The sequence below is a fragment of the Dermochelys coriacea genome, chromosome 1 (assembly GCF_009764565.3).
Source record: "Dermochelys coriacea isolate rDerCor1 chromosome 1, rDerCor1.pri.v4, whole genome shotgun sequence".
NCBI classification, from domain to species: domain Eukaryota; kingdom Metazoa; phylum Chordata; order Testudines; family Dermochelyidae; genus Dermochelys; species Dermochelys coriacea.
The window spans coordinates 341714830-341736498 of record NC_050068.2 but is presented as its reverse complement, the minus strand read 5'-3'; the positions used below and the strand labels follow the sequence as shown (position 1 = coordinate 341736498).

At 44.3% G+C, this 21669-nt stretch overlaps 1 long non-coding RNA gene across 1 annotated transcript in view; it reads left to right on the top strand.

Annotated features, from left to right (window-relative positions):
* Positions 1–20028, top strand: part of LOC122456892 — a 97356-nt gene extending 77328 nt beyond the window's left edge. The window contains exons 2-3 of the long non-coding RNA XR_006276053.1: positions 16513–18636; positions 19058–20028. This is a non-coding gene — a long non-coding RNA (uncharacterized LOC122456892). The remainder of the gene's footprint in view (positions 1–16512; positions 18637–19057) is intronic.
* The last annotated feature ends 1641 nt before the right edge of the window (positions 20029–21669 follow it).

Below are 21669 nucleotides of genomic sequence, written 5' to 3'. Positions count from 1 at the left end.
GACATTTTAACCTTCAGAAACTCCAGGAGGTGGTGACAGCTTTCAACAAACTCATGCAGCTCCAAGATAATGCTCTGTAATGCAGGGATGGAGTCTTGAAAAATGAACGGCTCCAGTGGGTACGTTGCAACCATCTCAGTGGTGTACAGGAGATGACAGTCCCCTGTTGGTCTTGATCCTAAACTAGTGAGTCAACGGGAACTTTGCCATTGATTCCTAAGGGTGCAGTATAAAATTTCCTAGTGCGTGTGGCATGTGTAGCCTGGATTAGACGCCTCAGGACTGATTTGCTACTCCGCTACACCAGTTTTATACCTGTGTGTGTCTCAGCTGATGACAGTGGAGTTGCATTGGTGTAAAACTGGTGTAACAGAGTGGAGACACGGGCTCAAACACATCAGTTTTCTGAGAAATGATCAGGCCAAGAATTTCAGCAAGATTCAAAAAAGGATTAGACATTTATATGGATCATAAAAATATCCAGGTTTATAACAGTTAATGGCAACAAACATTTTTGGAGAGAGAAAAAACCTCATGTCTCTGGGTTTAAGCTAATCTCTGACCATTAGAGACCAGGATGAGATCCATGTGGGAGGCAGATTACCTCACCTCTGCTACTGCAGGGTTCTTACTCCTTTCTCGGAAGCAGCTGCTACTGGTCACTGTCAGAGACAGGATACAGGACTGGATGGACCTCGGGTCTGATCCACTCTGGTGATTACAATGTTACTAATAGCAACAAGACTTTCTGATGAAAATCATCTTCTTTCCCCAGCCTTTCCATTTTAAACTTCTATTTGTTGAGGTTAGTAAATTGACCATAAAAATAGCACTCCAGGCTGTAGCTTGCCCGGCCTGGTCTCAACTGGAAGTGAATTTGATTTTGTTGAACCTAAAAAATAATCACCTGGGTATTTTCTATGTTCTAAAACTAACCCAAGTGCCCACTGTCACAGTTTCCGAGTAACTGTATCTCTATTCCCCTTCCATGTATCTTGAGAGCACCCACTTAGGATTTCCGTCTCCTAGCCATCATCTTTCTTGGGTGGAGACCCACATCTCTCTCCCTTCTGACTGGGGGTTTAAGGCTGCCCAGCTCTCTGCCTTACACTGTGATATCCCCAGCAAGCCTATATGCCTAAAGGCCAGTGCTTGAGCTTTACTTTCTCTATATATGAACCTTTCCTGGGGGTGTTAACACTCTGGAGTGTTTATGACATGAGTGATTCACGCTAATCACTCCCACTGTTTTTAGTTACTGAAGGAGCTATGGTAACCTTTCTTCATGGAGTAGAACACAGTCATACATCCAATTCCTGGTCCCCAGTGATAACATAAGCTTAATACAATATGACAGGTTTCAGAGTAGCAGCCGTGTTAGTCTGTATTTGCAAAAGAAAAGGAGTCCTTGTGGCATCTTAGAGACTAACAAATTTATTTGAGCATAAGCTTTCGTGAGCTACAGCTCACTTCATCGGATGCATTCGGTGGAAAATACAGTGGGGAGATTTATATACACACACAGAGAACATGAATCAATGGGTTTATCATACACACTGTAAGGAGAGTGATCACTTAAGATGAGCTATTACCAGCAGGAAGGGGCGGGGAAGGAGGAAAACCCTTTATGGTGATAATAATAATAATAATAATAGTAATAATAATAATAATAAATAAATAATCATAATAATCATAATCCAATGGCCCACCTTGATTATCACCATAAAGGGTTTTCCTCCTTCCCCCCGCCTCCTGCTGGTAATAGCTTAACTTAAGTGATCACTCTCCTTACAGTGTGTATGATAAAACCCATTGTTTCATGTTCTCTGTGTGTGTATATAAATCTCCCCACTGTATTTTCCACCGAATGCATCTGATGAAGTGAGCTGTAGCTCACGAAAGCTTATGCTCAAATAAATTTGTTAGTCTCTAAGGTGCCACAAGTACTCCTTTTCTTTTTTCTTAATTACAATATGTTGCCCTGCAGATACTGCATACAGTTGCAATACCTGTCACCGCCACAAAATGGAAAGGAACGCACAATTAACCAGGCTTTTTATTATTTGCTTGTATTGCAGGAGCACTCCATTACAATTCGATTGCCATTGTGCTAGGCATTGTACATGTACATACTGAAGAGAATCACCTGTTCCACTGAATTTATCTGGACAAATATTATGATTCCCCCATTTTACAGATGGGAACTGAAGCACAGACCGATTTAAATAACCTTGCCCAAGGTCACACAGGAAGTCTATTGCAAGCCAAGACTCAACCCCCTACAGCTTTAGAATCCAGCCCAGTGCCTTACTCACAGGACTATTCTTCCTCTTGATACTCTGAGCAGATTAGATGGTAAGTGAAGCTTTGTTTATTTCATGCCTTTTTCAATCTAATTGCCACCTGCTATTGCTAAAAGAAAGGAGTACCCGTGGCACCTTAGAGACCAGGTGCCACGGGTACTCCTTTTCTTTTTGCGAATACAGACTAACACGGCTGCTACTCTGAAACCTGCTATTGCTATAATTTGGTCACAGACGTTATCGTTATAAAAGTAAAGCAAAAGAAAGACGGTTGCAATTTGAGTCTATCCTTCTTAATGCCTCACTTCTTCCACGATGCTCACAAAAGGAGAATTATTAACCTGTTATTCCCCTTGGATTTCCCAATATGTCCTGTCTTGTGTTGTGTCTTCTTTAAGCCACAAGGCTGCATTCTGATCCATGCCGGCAGACTCATGTGGCTATCTGAAGCCCCTTTTAGATGTCTTTGTAACGCTGCTATGGAGTTTACTGCCGTGCATCCGATTACAAGATGGGGTTCTGGACCAGTAAGCTCTCCAGAGGAGGGATGGTTTTTATCTTTGTTTTGTTATGTGCTGCACTGCCAGTGTGGCCCCGCAGCAGGTTGGGTACTTCCTACCTGAACCTACTACACATTATAGATCACCCAGCTGTTTGCATCATTGTACCGCCATCATGTCCATCAGCCTGTTAACATGTGTACGATATGCTCGCTGGCTCGCACTCTTGGGTTACTGCATTCCAAATGAGCAGTAAACTAAAGGATGTCGGCAGGCTTGAGAAGTGAAGATGGTGGCTGTCTGAAAGAGCAGTGACCATGAGTGAGGACCTGAGAAGACCGACTATTGACACCTTTAGGAGGCCAATAAACTCTGTTATTTGTCTCTAGATCATAAACCTCTCTAAAGATCACTTAAGGTGACTGAAGCAACCCATTCAGCAAGGGTGCTTAAGCACGGGCCTAATGTTAAGCATAGAGTGGTCCATTGAAGTCCAGGGCTTAAAAGCTTAAAGATAGGTATGTGCTTAATTATTGGCTGAATTAGGGCCTAACATTTGAGTTAGATTAAGCCTTCCTTCCTCTTTTTTAAAAGTATGCTTTGACACAATATAGTCTGAGTCACTGGGCCACAACCACAGTTCTTCCTGATGAACAAAGATAGACCTAGCAATGTTTGCATCCTAGGCTTGTTTGGGCAAAAGCAGTTCTTTTTCATGAACAGAGGGTTGCTGTTCTTTAGGCCGAGCTCTGCACCCAGTGACAGAGCAGCATATTAAGCTGCTGCTGCTATGTATATTATATTATTTATTTGTATTATTGTATCACCTAAGAGCCCTAGTCATGGACCAGGACCCCATTGTGCTAGGCGCTGTACAAACACAGAATAAAGGACTTACGGGCAGTAATGGAGGGTGCCAATGAGATTCAGCTGCCTGCAACAATAATAGGGAAGTGTATGTGAAAGGAGTGGCGGAGGGGGTAACGTGGGCAAAGAGGAGGGGCAGAGATAGAGTCATGGGGGGCTTGGAGACATAGGCGCCGACTCCCGTGGGTGCTCCGGGGCTGGAGCACCCATGGGGAAAAATTAGTGCTCTGCACCCACCGGCAGCCAAGCGCCTGGCCTCTCCACCCCGCCTCACTTCCATCTCCACCTCCTCCCAAGGCGCCGCGTCTCTGCTCCTCCCTCCCTCCCTCCCACCCAGTGCTTGCCACAACCAAACAGCTTTAGCAAGCTTTGGGAGGGAGCGGGAAGGAGCGGGAATGTTGCGTGCTCAGGGGAGGAGGTGGGGCTGGGGCTTGGATTTGGGAGAAGAAGTGGAGTGGGGCAGGGAGGGGATGGAGTTGGGGCGGGGACTTTGGAGGCAGGAGGGGGGTGGGGCAGGGGTGGAGTTGAGGCATGGCCAGGGACAGCGGGGGGGTTGAGCACCCACCAGCGCCAGAAGAAGTTGGCGCCTATGGTTGGAGACACCTCCAGTCTCTGCGCTCAGGGTCGCTTTGTCCTTTTAATCTCCAGTTATGTGATAACCGGCCTCCTCTCCTGACTCCAGAAGCTCATGCCCCACCCCTAACAGAACCCTCTTAATTTCCCCAAAGGCCTGACTGGAAATAGCCCCACCTGACCCCACTGCACATCTCCAGGCCCTTCTCCTTCCAAAGTCAAGATTTGTGGAGGTTCAGCTGATAAACACAGGGCTTGTTATATTCAACAACTGCCCCTCCCCCATTCTCCTCCCCTCTGCGTCCCTGCTTTCCCTTCCATCTCCACTCCCCTATGCTCTGGGTTCCTGCTTCCCTCCACAACACCACTGCCCCATGACCCCTGGTGTCTGCTTCCCCCCCAGGTCCCTGCTTCCTCCACATGCACAATATTCAGCCCTCTTAGACTATGCACACACTACAATTTAAGTCGGTATAAGTTATGTCACTCAGGGATGTGAATGAGCCATCCCCCTAAGCAACGTAATTTACACCAACCTAAGCACCAGTGTGGACAGTGCCATATCGGTGGGAGAGCTTCTCCCACTGACATAGCTACTGCTGCTCGTTGAGGGTGGATTAATTATACTGATGAGAGAGCTCTCTCCCATTGGCTTAGAGCCAGCTAATGCTAGCAGCGCCATAGGGCAGAACTGCATGGGTGCAGCTGTACCACGGTAAGCTCTGTAGTGTAGCCATGGCCTTAGTCCTTCCTTTGCTCCTTTACACGGGGTGTAAAAATCTGCAAGGAACTTGGAGGGAGGAGCACAGATTGCAGGAGGGAAGGGTTTGGAGGCAGCACCACAAAGTCGGTCTGAGTGCACATGACTAGGATGCTAGCTGTAGTGGCAGCACCTCCATAAATAGTGCTTTTTATAAAGAGCCAGATTCATTTTACAAGGATGGAGTCCTTTCACATTATTACCCAGAAAACAGTTCATGAAATACTCCCTGTTTCCCCAAACACTGTTGCCCCATATTTCTAGTTCCTGCTGCTTCATCCCTTTCCCTATTCTTCTTTCCTTCCTCTTCCAAGTTCCCACTTTATTTCCTCCACACCCTGTTCCCCAAGTCCCCACTTTCCCCCTTAAAAACCTCTCTCTAAGGTGCTCTCATTTCTGTTTGATTCCAGGCTACAGGCAATCTCCCCACACAGCAAGTTAAGCTGTTTCCCCTCATAAGTGTAGGCAGCCATGTAAGGGGTCCCAGAAAGTTTCCTCTGCCTGCAGCAGTAGGCTGACTGTGGGTCTGATTTTCCTGTGAATCAAGCTTTTCCTAGTGTCTCAATTTTCACCAAAATAAGTAGGATTCTTCCCACTGATGCCCAGAATATTCCTGTGAATTTTGGAATTGATCAGATGTGGCGTTCAAAAGTTATCACATTACTCACAGACAAAGTCAAAACATTGCATGAAATTTAGTGTACCAGACAAACGGAGAATTTCCATGAAGTTGAGCATAGAGTCTCACTTCCTTCAGCCAATAAGTCTTCTGAAATTTGAAACGGGTCACCTTTCATCAAACCAAGGGCTCACAAGATCACAGTTCACAGTAGTATGGTTGCAGATCCACTTCAGAATTTCCATTAGGAGTATCTAAGCCTGGATTCTTTAAGCACACAAAACTCCATTGTCATCACTGGGCGTTTAGGGTGCACCAGGAATTCAGGCCTGTGGGATAAAGATGCAAGGAAGCTAACAGGATTTTTGCCACAAAACCCTAAATGATGCCCCATTTCACCTATTAAGCACATGCTTAAGACCCAGTCACTTCAAGGAAAGTAAATGCTTAAGCACTGTCCTGAAGACAGATGGTTCCCTGAATCAGAATCTAAGTGCTTTGATGAAATATTTACAGTGATAGCGAATAATTGAATACTTAGTCTGCTCTGTTCATGTGTTCATCTGTTCATCCAGTAATTTGACATTTTGCATATGCCTGATACAAAATCCATGTCATATTTGACCACTTTTGCAGAATGGCTGCTATAATGAACCAGCAGTTTTGCAAAATCTTTCAAGCGATGTTTTTCCCTAGCCCAGCACATTTTTTCCAGGATATTTAAAGCTTTATTTCTGAAGATCTAAAGTGCAACATTTTGCAGATTATCTCTGAGCCACTGCAGATTTGTTGTGTTTTTTTTCCCAGAGACTGGTAAAATCACACTGGCTCCAGAGGTTTCAACCTTCTGCCCCTGCAATAGAGGTCATCAGTAGCATGGAGTCAGCCTTTAGATATCTCCCAATCAGAAACAAATAAAAGTTAGCCCCCTGGGATTTCAGCTAGGCCATTACTGCCCTTCCAATGAACAGTTAAGCTTTGTAGTGTGCCTGCTTGAGAAACAGCTGTTTGTCTAACCTCTGAACTGCTCAATACATTAATCTGAGGCATAATTTAACTCTGTCTGAGCTTCTGAATATGGCACCAATAACTGGCTAGCATAGATTTACCAGCCTTAAAAATAATCAGTTTGCTTAAAAAAGTTCTCCTCTTCTCTTAGTTTAGTGAGACAGGATAATATTTGGCAAGAATATGCCCAGCACAGAGCATAGTTTCATTCTGTTCTGAAAATGCTCCCTCCTTCACACTGCAGTTTGTTCTTGAGGCTCATCAGACAGCCTTAAGCAGTTGTTCTTATTTCTTGGTCCAGAACTTGAGAAGTGAAGTTGGTCTTTCAAGGGGGAACTTTAAAACGGAGAGCATGTGTGTGAGAGATCTGCGTTTCAGAACAAATAGAGGGCCATTTTGGGTGAAACTTGCGGTAGATTTACTGTGTGTTGACATGAATGAAGGGCTGGTTAAAGAAAAGAGTTCTACTAGAAGGTACTTTTATGGATAATCCTATAGTTCTCTGTCCCATGGCATGCTGGACCTTTAAAGGTCAGGTCCAGATTTATCTTTACCCTAGTCTTGGTTTCTACACAGGACGGAGGGATTTTGGGACATGTAGTCCAGGAAGACCAAAGATGCTGGAGACTGGCAAGGAATGCTGGGGAGAGAGCAGCTGTATTTAAACTCCTTTTCCTCAGTATACAGTGAGATTGGAAGGAAATAGGTTGTTGGTGTTTCTTGTTTCTGTGTAGCAACAAATTGTGGGTATATTCAGTGAAAAATGGTTTAAGAAAAGGCTGAGTAGCTGTTGGAGGAGCCATGTAGAGAGCAGTACCTGGACTCCAACTTAAAGGGCCAGCAAACTGTGACAACCTCTCTATGGTACCATACAAACAAAGAACAAGGTACAGTGTGGTTCTGTTGTGCATTACCAACCTGTTCCTTGTCCAGCAAAGAACAAAGATCCTGTCACAGGGATGGGAATGGCTGAATCATTCCTAACAGAGATGAGTCCAAGCCACAATGTTCAGAGCTGAATCCAGATGTCCCAATGCTCAGAGTTAATCAGATCTGAGGTTTTGCTTTGGACTTCCCCCTGTAAGAGCCTAAATGAAAGCCCATTTAAGTCAATGAGAGTCTTTCTATTGACTTCAATGGGATTAACATCAGGTCCTATTGGAGGGAAAACTTAGAAGAAAAAAATACGTTGATATTAGAAACTGAGAATAAATCCTGTTTTTACAAGATAGCAAATGAAATGTTTTGTCTGATTAGATGCTAAACAATGTAAGATTGAATCTGAGGGGAGACTTTTCTCTCAAGCACAAATGTTTAATTCTAACCCCTCTTTATGAGCACAGTGAGTCATGTTTTCCTGGTCTTCCAGAGAGGGATACAGAAATACAGGGGTAATTACTTTTGGAATCATAGAATATCATGGTTGGAAGGGACCTCAGGAGGTCATCTAGTCCAATCCTCTGCTCAAAGCAGGATCACTCCCCAATTTTTGTCCCAGATCCCTCAATGGCCCCCTCAAGGATTGAGCTCACAACTCTGGGTTTAGCAGGCCAATGCTCAAACCACTGAGCTATCCCTCCCCACAAACTCTCTTAGAACATTCTCCTGAGAACAGTTGCTTTCTATATCTGTATCTAGGTAATTACATGCCCCTTCTCACTGTAATATTGGAGCATGGATTTTTATCCTCCCAGCCCCCTGTGATGTAGGGGCTTCTGGGTAAAGTGACCACATTGGGGTAAATTGATTCCCTTTCATCCAGTAACTCAGTCTGAGCAACAGTTTACAAATGTGCATAAATGCTGTGAGTAAGAGCCATTCCTTCCAGATACACACTGTTGCCAACTCTCACAATTTATAGTAACTCTCCCTACATTTGGAATGATTTCCTAAAACCCCAGCTCCTGGAATCAGGTGATTGCATCAGACTTTTTTAAAAAGTAAGTTTCCAGCCAGACAGAGAAATGCTTGAAAATGTGACCTGCATGCACACTAAGCGTGCAAAAAAAACCGGGGAAAAACAAATAGAATGATACCCCGCTCCCAATTTTTATTTTAAATCTCATGATATTTTCAGCCATGACTTATGATTTTTGAAAGCTTGGGGTTAGCAGTCCTATGAATAGCCAATAGTAATAATTCATAATGTGCTTGGTGCTGTGTGAGTGAACACAGTCATAATGAATACAATCCCTGCCTCAAACAGTTTACAATATATAAGACAGAAGTGGAGAAGACAAGAGGCACAGAGAGAAGTGCAGAGGAGGGATGTGGCATTCTGTGCCTCAAAACAGCTCCCTGGAACCCCCATATTCACCACTGTCATATAATTACGATGTTTTGTACAAAGTATGCCTGGTGAGGTATCATTTTGAAAGTCTTGATGTGCTGAACATTAATATCTTGTTGGATTATATGGATTGTCATTGAATGGAAAGATATGAAGTTTTGCTTTGTGTGTGTTACGGAAACGTATTGTGAGAACATCCAAAACTAGCCTTTCAGGTACAACAATGGAGGAGCCAGACATGCTGATTGTGCATTCAATGAAATCCAAACTCCCAAGGACTATCTCGGAAACTGTATACAATGGATACTACTGTATACTACTCACAGATAGCACAGAGGCGGTGTAGACTGCTTGACCCAAGTCAAGGGTTTTTCCAGCAAGCTGGAAGAAACTATAAAAGAGAGGAAGTGACATCATCACTTGATTTCACTCTCCCCACAACTTAATGCCTGGAAACATGTTTGGAGGACAAAGACTGGAAGGGAGAAGGTGGTCCCGGGCGGGAGGAGAATTCCAGCCTGTGTATTGAAGATCTGTAACCTGCTTGTACTATCTATCAGGGTGAGACACTGCTTGATTCAAATCCTGTTTTGTTAATAGAACTTCGATGATGCAAAAACAATGAGGAGTCCTTGTGGCACCTTAGAGACTAACAAATTTATATGGGCATAAGCTTTTGTGGGCTAGAACCCATTTCATCAGATGCATGGAGTGGAAAATAAAGGAGCAGGTATAAATACATGAAAAGATGTGAATTGCCTTACCAAGTGTGAGGTCAGTCTAATGAGAGAATTCAATTGAAATCAGCTTACCAAGGGAGGGAAAATAACTTTTGAAGTGGTAATAAGAGTGACCCATTTCAGACAGTTGACAAGAAGGTGTGAGTAACAGTAGGGGGAAATCAGTATTGGAGAAATTAGGTTTAGATTTTGTAATGACCCAACCACTCCCAGTCTTTATTCAGGCCTAATCCGATGGTGTCCAGTATGCAAATTAATTCCAGTTCTGCAGATTTACATTGGTGTCTGTTTCTGAAGTTTTTTTGTTGAAGAATTGCCACTTTTAGGTCTGTTATTGAGTGACCAGGGGGATTGAAGTGTTCTCCTACTGTTTTTTGAATGTTATGATTCCTGATGTCAGATTCTTTCCATTTATTCTTTTGCGTATTGATAACCACCTCTGTCCTTTATGCCTATCGCTTATAATCCTTAAAATCTATCTTTTTGTAGTTAATAAAGTTTATATTTTACCTAAAACAGTGTATTTTGTTTGAAATGCTTGGGAAACCTCAGCTCAGAACAAAAACTGGTGCATGACTTCTCCACAATGAGGAAGGGCGGACAGAGTTATAAATATTTACTGGTCAGGCTTCTGACCAGGGCAGGATGGTACAGTTCTGGGGTGCAAGGCTAGAGAGCTGGGGGGAATTGGCTGGAGCCTCTCTATTGTCAGTTCATGAGTGACAGGGAGAAGCATCCATGTAACTCAGTTGGGGTTGTCCCTGCCTGTGGATGTCTGTGTAAGTACAGTACCTGACAGAGGTTTGTGTCTTAGCAACAGCATTATAGTATGAGAGGAAGCTCAAGTTGCTTGGACAGAGGGCTCAGTGGTCCCACCATTCAGGCTGCACCCTGGGAAAACCCTACCACCAGGAAATAAGCCAAAATTGCTTTTTGTTTATCTAATGACTAGTTTCTGAGGAGAAATATGAAAGAAGGAAGTCTTTAAGAGGGATTTGAATGAGGAGAGGATGTTGATTTGGTAAATTGGGATTGGACAAGGTTAGGATTTGTGACAGACCCAGACCAGTGGGGTACAGGAATCTGGTAGAAGGCAGATATACTGGCCACTGGATGAATAGTTTTCTGTTCCCTGAGTGACCAGAGCAGGGGCTGCCCTAGAGCAATCAGGAACCTGTTAGAACCAATTAAGACAGGCAAGCTAATTAAGACACCTGGAGACAATTAAGAATTTACTAGAACCAATGATGGCAGGCAGACTAATCAGGACACCTGATTTAAAAAGGACCTCCCATCAGACAGTGGAAGGTATGCAAGGAGCAAGGTGTGAGAAGGTGTGCTGCTGGAGGACTGAGGAGTACAAGTGTGATCAGGCTTCAGGAGGAAGATCCTGCGGTGAGGATAAAGAAGGTGATGGGGAAGTAGCCCAGGGAGCTGTAGCTGTAGCTGTCATGCAGCTGATTCAGTAGACATAGACAGCTGCTATCCACAGGGTCCTGGGCTGGAACCCAGTGTAGAGGGCAGGCCCGGGTTCCCCCCATCCCTCCCAACTCCTGTTTGGAGACAGGAAGAGATGACCTGGTCTGTGAGCAACACCAGAAGGGAAGGTCTAATTTGGAAAGGGATCTGGTCTATCCCCGACCCACTAGGTGGGACAACAGAGCCTGTGGAGATTGTTCTCCATTTCCCCCATGCTGGCCAGTGATGAGGTTAGCTGAGTGAACAGCAGACTTGAGCCTCTAGCAGAAGCGGCCAAACTGAGGGCTGCCATGAACCTCTTAGGTGAGCAAAATCTGCCAAAAAAAGCACAGGAACCAACAAGGCAGAGGAGGAACTTTATCACAGGTTATATATAAAGGGTGGTGCCAAAAAAGGCACAGAGATGGAAGCAAGGGAGGAAGGTGAATTGGGCATCTCCCCATAATGCTGCCATTGCTTTTGCCCATTGCCCAGGATAAGGCACTGGACGGGGACTCAGAACATCAGGGTTTAGTGCCCAGCTTTGCTACAATCTTCCCATGTGACCCCTACACATGTTCTTTAGTCACTCTGGGCATGATGGAAAGCCTGTTAAGCTCAGTAAGGAGTCCCTATGACATCAATTGGCTTTGGATCAGCCCCTCAGTGACTCTGTTCCCTATCTGAAAAATGGAGCTAATAGTACTTCCCTATCACACAGGGCTGTTGTGAGAGCAAATGCATTAATGAGTGTCTGTTGCTCAATTGCTGTGGTGATTGGGGAGTGGTATATAAATACCTAGGGAGGAAGACATGCCACTGTTAAATTGCTAAGGACATCTTGTCGTGCTGTTCAATGTCTGAAGCATCAGAGATGGCAGAAGAAGATGCACAGGTAGGCTGGCATCAGCATTGCTAGAGTAACTACCCCATCCAGCTTTACAGAACTGTTTAGCCAAAGTGCATCACATTCCCCACTGCCCTCATTTTGCTTAATCTGCATTCTTGCAGTTCTGTAATCCTCCTGGGAAACTTCCTATAAATAGTGCCTTGGCAATTAAACCCTCTTTCCCTGCAAACTAAGCTTTAATTGCTATTGGCAGGTAGCTTGTAGTAGCATCTCTGATGAAGGAAGTAGAACAGTGGTTCTCAAACTAGGGCTGCCGCTTGTTCAGGGAAAGCCCCTGGCAGGCTGGGCTGGTTTGTTTACCTGCCACATCCACAGGTTCGGCTGATTGCAGCTCCCACTGTCCGCGGTTCACTGCTTCAGGCCAATGGGGGCTGCAGGAAGGGCGGCTAGCACATCCCTCTGCTCGCACGGCTTCCCGCAGCCCCCATTTTCCTGGAGCGGCGAATGGTGGCCAGTAGGATCTGCGGATCCACAAACCTGTGGATGCGGCAGGTAAACAAAGTGGCCCGGCCCGCCAGGGGCTTTCCCTGAACAAGTGGCAGCCCTAGTTTGAGAACCATTGAACTAGAGGATGAAACACATTTTAAATAATGAGGGTTTATCTTTCCAAAGAAAGGAAAGTTTATCTTAAATGCTAATTCTATTATTTGATTGAGAATCTAATGTTTTCCTATACAAATTGCTACTCCGGGGAACACCCAAGAACTGAATGTTAACTGTGACAACCTGCAGCATTCATAGAAATATGTTGAATGTTGCCTGGAAAGCCAGGAAAGACGTGACACCTCATTGCATTTACAGGAGTTTGTGTTAATTATTTTTAACCTTAAAATCCCACATTCACTGAGTCTTCTGTTAGAATAATCAAAAGGAAACAAATTAATAAATACACAGGAACTGAGCCAATGAACAGATGCAAACTTCCAAGGAACTCTGCTGATTTTCGCCATTGCATGTGGTACAAGATGAAGCATTGCACATTTTTAAATGACTCACCAAGGAAACTTTACAGTAAGTGTAATGCCTGTCATGAATAGGCAATAGGAATTGGGCTATTCAGCAGCATATCCTGGGTTTATCGTTTCACATACGGCATTTACCTGGAAATATAACACGATTCAATGGCTGGATGTTGAAGCTAGACAAATTCAGACTGGAAATAAAGTGTAAATGTTTAACAGTGAGGCTAATTAACCACTGGGACAATTTACCAAGGGTCATGGTGGGTTCTCCATCACAGGCAATTTTTAAATCAAGTTTAGATTTTTTTTTTTTAAAAAAAGACCATGCTGTAGGAATATTTTGGGGGAAGTTCTATGACCTGTGTTATACAGGAGGTCAGACGAGATGATCACAATGGTCCTTTCTGACCTTGGAATCTATAAATCTATGGATGAATTTTACTAGCATACATGTGTAAAACAGAGGGAAATGGCCCTCCCCTCATCTTCAAAGGCTTGATCATGCTTCCATTTAGATCACTGTTGTTCGTGACTGCACTGTGAATGGGATCAGACCAATTGTATGCATATAAGACCCAGCCTTTCAGAATACAAGCATAGTTTCTGGGTCTCTTACCTGTGTTTAGATTAGGTGAGGCCTCAAATCAGAGTTTTGATTTGCATTTTTCAAGGCACCGCATCAGGCAAAGTTCCTTGTGTTGGGCCACATCCCAAACAGTGATGAGAGCCCTCAACTGTAATTGATATCAGTATAAGTTGAGGACACTCAGCCTGTCACATAACTAGGCAGATGATAGGTTTCTGGAAATAACAGGCACTAACTTTGGGTGACTGCTGCAAAAATGTTCTGAGTATTGTTATTCAAATTACAGTTTTTTAAAAAAAAATCATTTTGACTGTGCATGTCCCCTTCACATTTGCTTTCCATAAATATTCTAGTATATGAATTTCCTGGCAGAAATGCTTGTGGAAAGAGCAACACTGCAGAACATTGGCTGGAGTCCCATTTGGAATGTGGAGTTCCAGTAAGTTAGTCATCACACTGAATTTAGTTGCTCTAAGAGTCACATTCATCCAGTCAGGAAACACAATCATGCTACAGGACCTACATATCCAGTCAAAACAATATATCAAGTACTCTCAGCCATCTCCTGGAGACCAAAAATTATTAGCAGATAGTCTTTGGTAAATAATATTGTACAAAGAACAGATTGCAGAAAATCACAATCTGTTCATGGGCAATTCTCAAGGAACTTGATGGCCAAGGCCCCAATCCTACAAAGTCTGACACGCAGAGGTAGTTTCACAAATGTGAGTAGTCCCACTGATTTTGAGTTGTCTACACAGTAGATGGGAGGGTGCTTCCTAGCGTGGGTAGACAGACATGTGCTAGCTCTGGTCGAGCTAGCATGTTAAAAATAGCAGCATGGGTCACGGCTGCGCAGGTGGCAGGTTGGCAGCTTGGGCTAACTACCTGAGTATGTGCCCAAGTTGGGCACTACCTGAGTTGGGCAGCTTTGTACATTGGTGGCTCACCTGTGCTACTATTTTTAATGCCCCAGCTCAAGCAGAGCAAGTGCCTGCCTGTCTACCTGCAATGAGAGGAACCTCACTCAGCTGCCGAGGAGATCTATCCTTTAATGAGACCATAGGCGCTGACTTCTAATGGTGCTGGTGGGTGCTCAACCCCCGCTCTGCCTCTGCCCTGCCCCAACTCCACCCCTGCCCCACCCCTCTCCCACCCCATTCCAGCCCTTTCCCCAAAGTCCCTGCCCCAACTCCAACCCTTCCCTGCCCCTATTAGACTCCTTCCCCAAATCCCCGCCCCGGCACCGCCTCTTCCCTGCCTCCTCCCCTGAGCGCTCCACATTCCCGCTCCTCTCCCCTCCCTCCCAGAGCTTGCTACAGCTGTTTGGTGGCCGTAAGCGCTGGGAGGTAGGCGGAGGAGAGGGGACGCGGTGGCTCAGGGGAGGAGGAGGAGGTGGGGTGGAGTGGGGGTCGGGGAAGGGAGCTTGGCTGCCGGTGGGTGCAGAGCACTCACTAATTTTTTCCTGTGGGTGTTCCAGCCCTGGTGCACCCACAGAGTTGACACCTACGAATGGAACTACTCGTGTGTAAAGTGATTCACATGCACAAATATTTGCAGGATTAGAGGGTACAGGATTTGTGAATTATTCACCCACATGCTTCACGCTGAATGTCTCTGAAGGCTTGCTTTTTTTTTTTTTTGGTGACATATCCCCCTAGCTGGGCTTACCATGTATCCTGCAGATTGAGACACATCAGCCAGCAGCTCCAGTTGCTGACTGAAAGAAGCACACTGGGCTCCAGAATTTTTCCAGTTACTCCACACTGTCATTCTGACAGCCCCAGTTCACTTCTCCAAACCCCAGTATCCTATGACACCGAAAAAAAGATTTTTAATAGAGTGTGGAATGCGGTCTGAACATGGAAAATATGGAGCAGAAAGCACCTTTCTGCCCTGGATTGACAGCTATACTTGACTTTTCCAAGAAAAATACTTCTTAAGGCTTTGGCTGTGACTCAGTGCTCTGGCCTTACAGGCAAAGGGTACAACAGGCTGTTTTGCCATTAACCCTAAAAATGATACAGTCTTGGGTTATTGGGAATAAATATTTCTGATTATTACTATGTATGATGGGGGGAAAATGGCTTCCCATTAACTGGTCCCATTTAGGCACTTTTGGTTGATCAGCCACCATTAAAAAGGAATACATGAAAGGATATAGATTTCAGAGTAGCAGCCGTGTTAGTCAGTATCCACAAAAACAAAAGGAGTACTTGTGGCACCTTAGAGACTAACAAATTTATTTGAGCATAAGCTTTCACGAAAGCTTTTCTCCTTTTCTTTTTATGAAAGGATATAAATGCTCATGCCTCAAGACTGTAGCTAATGGAGGTTAGGAAACTTACCCATGGGCAGCTACCTACTGCAGGGTTTCTTGTGTCTTCCTCAGAAACATCTGGTTATTGGATATTGCCAGAGACAATATACTGGACTATATGGACCAATGGTCTGATCAAGCCTGACAAAAACTTCTTTGTGTTTTCTTGTTTGTTCATCACATTAAAATGAACCATTATTAATCATTTTTGTTGCCCTCCGTTGGACACTTTCCAATTTGTTCACATCCTTCTTGTAGTGTGGGGCTTTGAGCAGGGGGTTGGACTAGATGACCTCCTGAGGTTCCTTCCAACCCTGATAGTCTATGATTCTATGATTATATTCTAATCATGTTCATCATGGTATTTGCAAAGGGCTATCCAAGAACAGGGCCCTATTATGCTTTCTGTTCCCACTCCTTTATATATTTGTTTTTGGAGCCAGATCTTCAGCTGATGTAAATTGGTGTTACCTCACTGAAGCCAATGGACCTATGCTGATTTACATCAGCTGAGGTTCTGGCTCCTTACCCCACATCAGAAGAGGTACATTTTTATTGCAGTCCAATTATTTATTTTTAAATCTGTCCTATCTAGTCTCGCTCATTCTCTTCCCAGAATGCCCCTTCAGCCCTGGTGGTTGATCAAGATCATTCAGAGGTCCAGTTCTTTTTAAATCAAAGATACCGTGTCCATAACCCAGGGAAGATTCCTTCCTAACCATTCTTGATCCCTACCTCTCTGACAGATGGGAGGACACAGCTGCTGTACCCGGCTCTTAAGTCATCACCTGGAAATAAATACTTTAAGAGCTAGAGAAGCATGGCAGCTAAGGGCAGAGAAAATGGTTTTGTCGCATTGAAAGTCTACCTGGAAGTCAAAGATGTTCCAAGTTGCATTAACTCCCCTTCTGTACGTTTCACCCTCTCCGCAATCTCCCCTGCAAAGGAGAATTAAGTGAAGGAATGGGGGTGGAGGAGAGGAGGAGAACAGAGTGTCAGCCAGAGAAGAGGGATTTCAAAGGAGCACCAGAGAAGAACCAGTACTCTTCACTACCACGGTGGGATAATCAACATTGCAGCCTAGGCTCAGTGGGGCTTTCCCATCTTTTCCCGTCACTCACTCAGCATGGGGTTAGAAACTGCTCCCCCTTGAGGATGGACTGGGAAAGATGTGCTGAGAGCAGAGATGTCAAGTAGGCCTCTTCCACAGGAGGAGATAATCAAGTCAATGGAGATGGTGGGTGAATATTATTAGGATGGAATTATTATTTGTAGAGCTGGTTGAAATTTTCCAAATTTTGATTTTTCAATAAAAAAGGCAGGATGAATTTTGAAAAGTCTTGGAGGTCTCAATAAAAATTAGGGACCCTTTGTACTGGTTACTGTCAATAACCACTCAAAAGCTGCCTGTAAAAATGCATCGCCTAAATTTTCAAAAGTGATTAGTTATGCTTCAATTTTTGGGTCCCTAACTTGAGCCTCTTTAAAGGGGTCTAAGTTTCATAAGGCCAAAGGCCAGATTTTAAATGTATTTAGGCACCCAGAGAGGTACATAAGCACCTAGTGGGGGTTTCAAAATGCCTGGGCAACTAACTTCCATTGACATCAATGAGAATTAGGAGACTAGGCGCTTTGGAAAATCCCACTAGATGTCTCTCTGCATCTTGAGGCACATAAATACCATTAAAAATGTAGCCCCAAGTGCTCAGCATTTTCTGAAAATCAGGACCGTTTAAGGTGTCTCATGTTGGATTCCAAATATTTAGAGTACACAAACTCCTGAGTGATTTATTTTTCAAATGTAGGCCCCCATCTTTATATGCCTTATTGGAAATGTAAATAAAAGCAACAACTTTTATTGCAAACATGGGAGGAAAAAAACATTAGCTTGTTTTATATTTATAACCTTTATTTACATGGTGAGGATGCCTATTAAACTGACAAAAAGGGAATGGAAGTAGTAAAAATGAAATTGAGAGGAATAATGAGTGTTATATCATTATTTATGAGCATACAAACGTAATACAAAAATAAACTAAGACATTTGTTTTAGAAATACATTGCCACAAATAACATATAAATGATCATTTAATGTAATGAGGTTTTTTCCTTCTAATGAAGTGTAGTTCCTTTAAAAATAGCCCATGAATAATGACAATAATTATTAATAAATATTAATAATTACCCATAATGGGTAATTAAAGTTTAATAATTAGTGTGAAAGTAAAAAAAAATTACAAGAAAGAACCATTTGATCATATGGAAACATGCAGAATTTGAAGGATGTAGTATAATCACTGCAGCATAGGTTAATTGTTGTCCATTTGAAGTCTGCACTCATTTATGTTCACGGTTATGGGAATGTAACAGTTGATAGAGCATTTGTGATAGAAAAATTGAATATGTAAATATTATTCCAAATGTGAGTCCGCTGTGATGGGGTTATCTTTGCAAATGCAGTTCTCATTGGCGAGATTCTACAAGCAGGTGCTTTTGAAGTGTCTTCTGTAAAAGTGAGTTTGACTTTGGCAAGTTATGGGCCACACACTGAGCTTGATGAGGCAGATTCTCTGCTGGCATAAATCAGCATAACTCTCTTTTGCTTGAATAGAGCTGTGCCTCTATACACCTGCTGAGGAGCTGGCCTGAATTTTCTAAAGTCTGTCTGCATTACAGCTAAGTAGTACCTCGAAGCAGGCTTCAGTCTCATGTGTTGGTTTTGATATTTTCGGTGTATCAAGTCCTAGGCCAGAAGGGGTTCCCAGATGGTCTCCCCTCTCAGAGAGGGGAGGCAATGCACCATGAGAGATGTAGTTCAGACCATGAGCTTGGCCCATGGAGGAGAATGGGGACATGAGGCAACTGAACTGCAATTCACCGGAGGCACCATGACAACATTTCCAAATCAAAGCGTTTCAGTTTCTGGGTGTTTGGTTTAAAAAAAAAAACCATTTTTTTTTTTTAGAAAGCAGACACTTTCTGCCAAAAAATGTAATGTCATCAAACCCCCAGTTTTCTGTCATAAAAGAGTTCTGATTGAAAAATGTCAACTAGCCCAATTTAGCAACTCCAAGAGGTGTTGTGTGCCGTCAGCTCTCGTGCTGCACCTCTTGGAAGTGTTCAATATCTTGCATCTTGCAATATCCCCAAGCTACAGCCAGTTCCTTCTTCTTACACGGAGATGATAGCAAAAGAGAACCATGACTGGAACGAAGTAGGAGGTGAGTTGCCATACTTCGAGCTGTTGGTGAAAAGCATCCTTCTCTAGTATAAAATCTCAATGCTTTGAACTTATATTATTGATAGTGTGGCAGCTCCTGTAGTCTCCAATCAAGGATCAGGGCCCCATTGTGGTAGGTGCTGTAGTAAAATTGAAAATCCCTGTCTGAAAGATCTTATCATTGAAACGTGAGGAGAAACAACGGGAGAAGGAACCAAAAGCACAAGGGGGAGGACAAGGTGACAGTGCAACAATCATAGAGCACGCAGCAGTCTCAGAAGTGCATGCTTTTCACTCCAGAAGTTTTACAAAGGTTTTATTATTCCCACTATACAGATGGGGAAACTGAGGCATAGGAAGAGTAAAGTCACTTGCCTAAGTCAGCATACTGAGTCTGTGGCTGAGCAGGGAGTAGAACCTAGGGTAAGATCCTGTGCTGTGTGTGGTGTATTGAAAACTGCTAAACCCCCCAAGTTGTCACTTTAAATTGCAATAGTTTTTCCTGGCCCTGCTTGGAGGCTAGGGGCTCTGTAGGGAACTGTAAGATATGGGCCTAGCAGCAGGCAGTCTGCATACAGGAAGCCTAAGAGTAAGGAGGGGTGAGTTGTGCCTCCTGCCCTTGGGAGCAGCCTGCTTCATCTCTCTCTGTTTTCAGGTTCTTGTGTTACTGTTCTGAATTCTAAGAAATAAAGTAACATTATGTTACTCTTGCTGGAAGGTTGCATTTGTTTTTATTCAACTTCTCTGTGTGTATGCTGTGAACATAGCACTGTGCCTCAATACACTTGCAACTCAGGGAGGGAGTTAATGGAGGTTTTAAGCCACCTTTGTGCCTTCTTGATCCTAGGCTAGAGAGGCCCACGTATAGCTTAAACTGAGCCTGTCTAAATTACAGCTGCCTGCTAGGGTCTGACCCGCAGACTACAACATTGCCTGGAACTTCTCTGTAGCACTGCATGCTCCCACCCCTTTCACGTCCCTCCCTTCCCAGTTCCAGCTGCAGGGTACACCAAGGTACCTGGGTAGGGACCGTCGAATCATGGAGGTCAACGAATGGCTACGCAGGTGGTGTCGGAGAGAAGGCTTTGGATTCTTTGACCATGGGATGGTGTTCCATGAAGGAGGAGTGCTGGGCAGAGACGGGCTCCATCTTACGAAGAGAGGGAAGAACATCTTTGCCAGCAGGCTGGCTAACCTAGTGAGGAGGGCTTTAAACTAGGTTCACCGGGGGAAGGAGACCAAAGCCCTGAGGTAAGTGGGAAAGCGGGATACCGGGAGGAAGCACAGGCAGGAATGTCTGAGAGGGGAGGGCTCCTGCCTCATACTGGGAATGAGGGGCGATCAACAGGTTATCTCAAGTGCTTATATACAAATGCACAAAGCCTTGGAAACAAGCAGGGAGAACTGGAGGTCCTGGTGATGTCAAGGAATTATGACGTGATTGGAATAACAGAGACTTGGTGGGATAACTCACATGACTGGAGTACAGTCATGGATGGTTATAAACTGTTCAGGAAGGACAGGCAGGGCAGAAAAGGTGGGGGAGTAGCACTGTATGTAAGGGAGCAGTATGACTGCTCAGAGCTCCGGTACGAAACTGTGGAAAAACCTGAGTGTCTCTGGATTAAGTTTAGAAGTGTGTGCAACAAGAGTGATGTCATGGTGGGAGTCTGCTATAGACCACCGGACCAGGGGGATGAGGTGGATGAGGCTTTCTTCCGGCAACTCACGGAAGCTACTAGATCGCATGCCCTGATTCTCATGGGTGACTTTAATTTTCCTGATATCTGCTGGGAGAGCAATACAGCGGTGCATAGACAATCCAGGAAGTTTTTGGAAAGCGTAGGGGACAATTTCCTGGTGCAAGTGCTAGGGGAGCCAACTAGGGGGAGCGCTTTTCTTGACCTGCTGCTCACAAACCGGGTAGAATTAGTGGGGGAAGCAAAAGTGGATGGGAATCTGGGAGGCAGTGACCATGAGTTGGTTGAGTTCAGGATCCTGACGCAGGGAAGAAAGGTAAGCAGCAGGATACGGACCCTGGACTTCAGGAAAGCAGACTTTGACTCCCTCAGGGAACAGATGGCCAGGATCCCCTGGGGGACTAACATGAAAGGGAAGGGAGTCCAGGAGAGCTGGCTGTATTTCAAGGAATCCCTGTTGAGGTTACAGGGACAAACCATCCCGATGAGTCGAAAGAATAGTAAATATGGCAGGCGACCAGCTTGGCTTAATGGTGAAATCCTAGCGGATCTTAAACATAAAAAAGAAGCTTACAAGAAGTGGAAGGTTGGACATATGACCAGGGAAGAGTATAAAAATATTGCTCGGGCATGTAGGAAAGATATCAGGAGGGCCAAATCGCACCTGGAGCTGCAGCTAGCAAGAGATGTCAAGAGTAACAAGAAGGGTTTCTTCAGGTATGTTGGCAACAAGAAGAAAGCCAAGGAAAGTGTGGGCCCCTTACTGAATGAGGGAGGCAAGCTAGTGACAGAGGATGTGGAAAAAGCTAATGTACTCAATGCTTTTTTTGCCTCTGTTTTCACTAACAAGGTC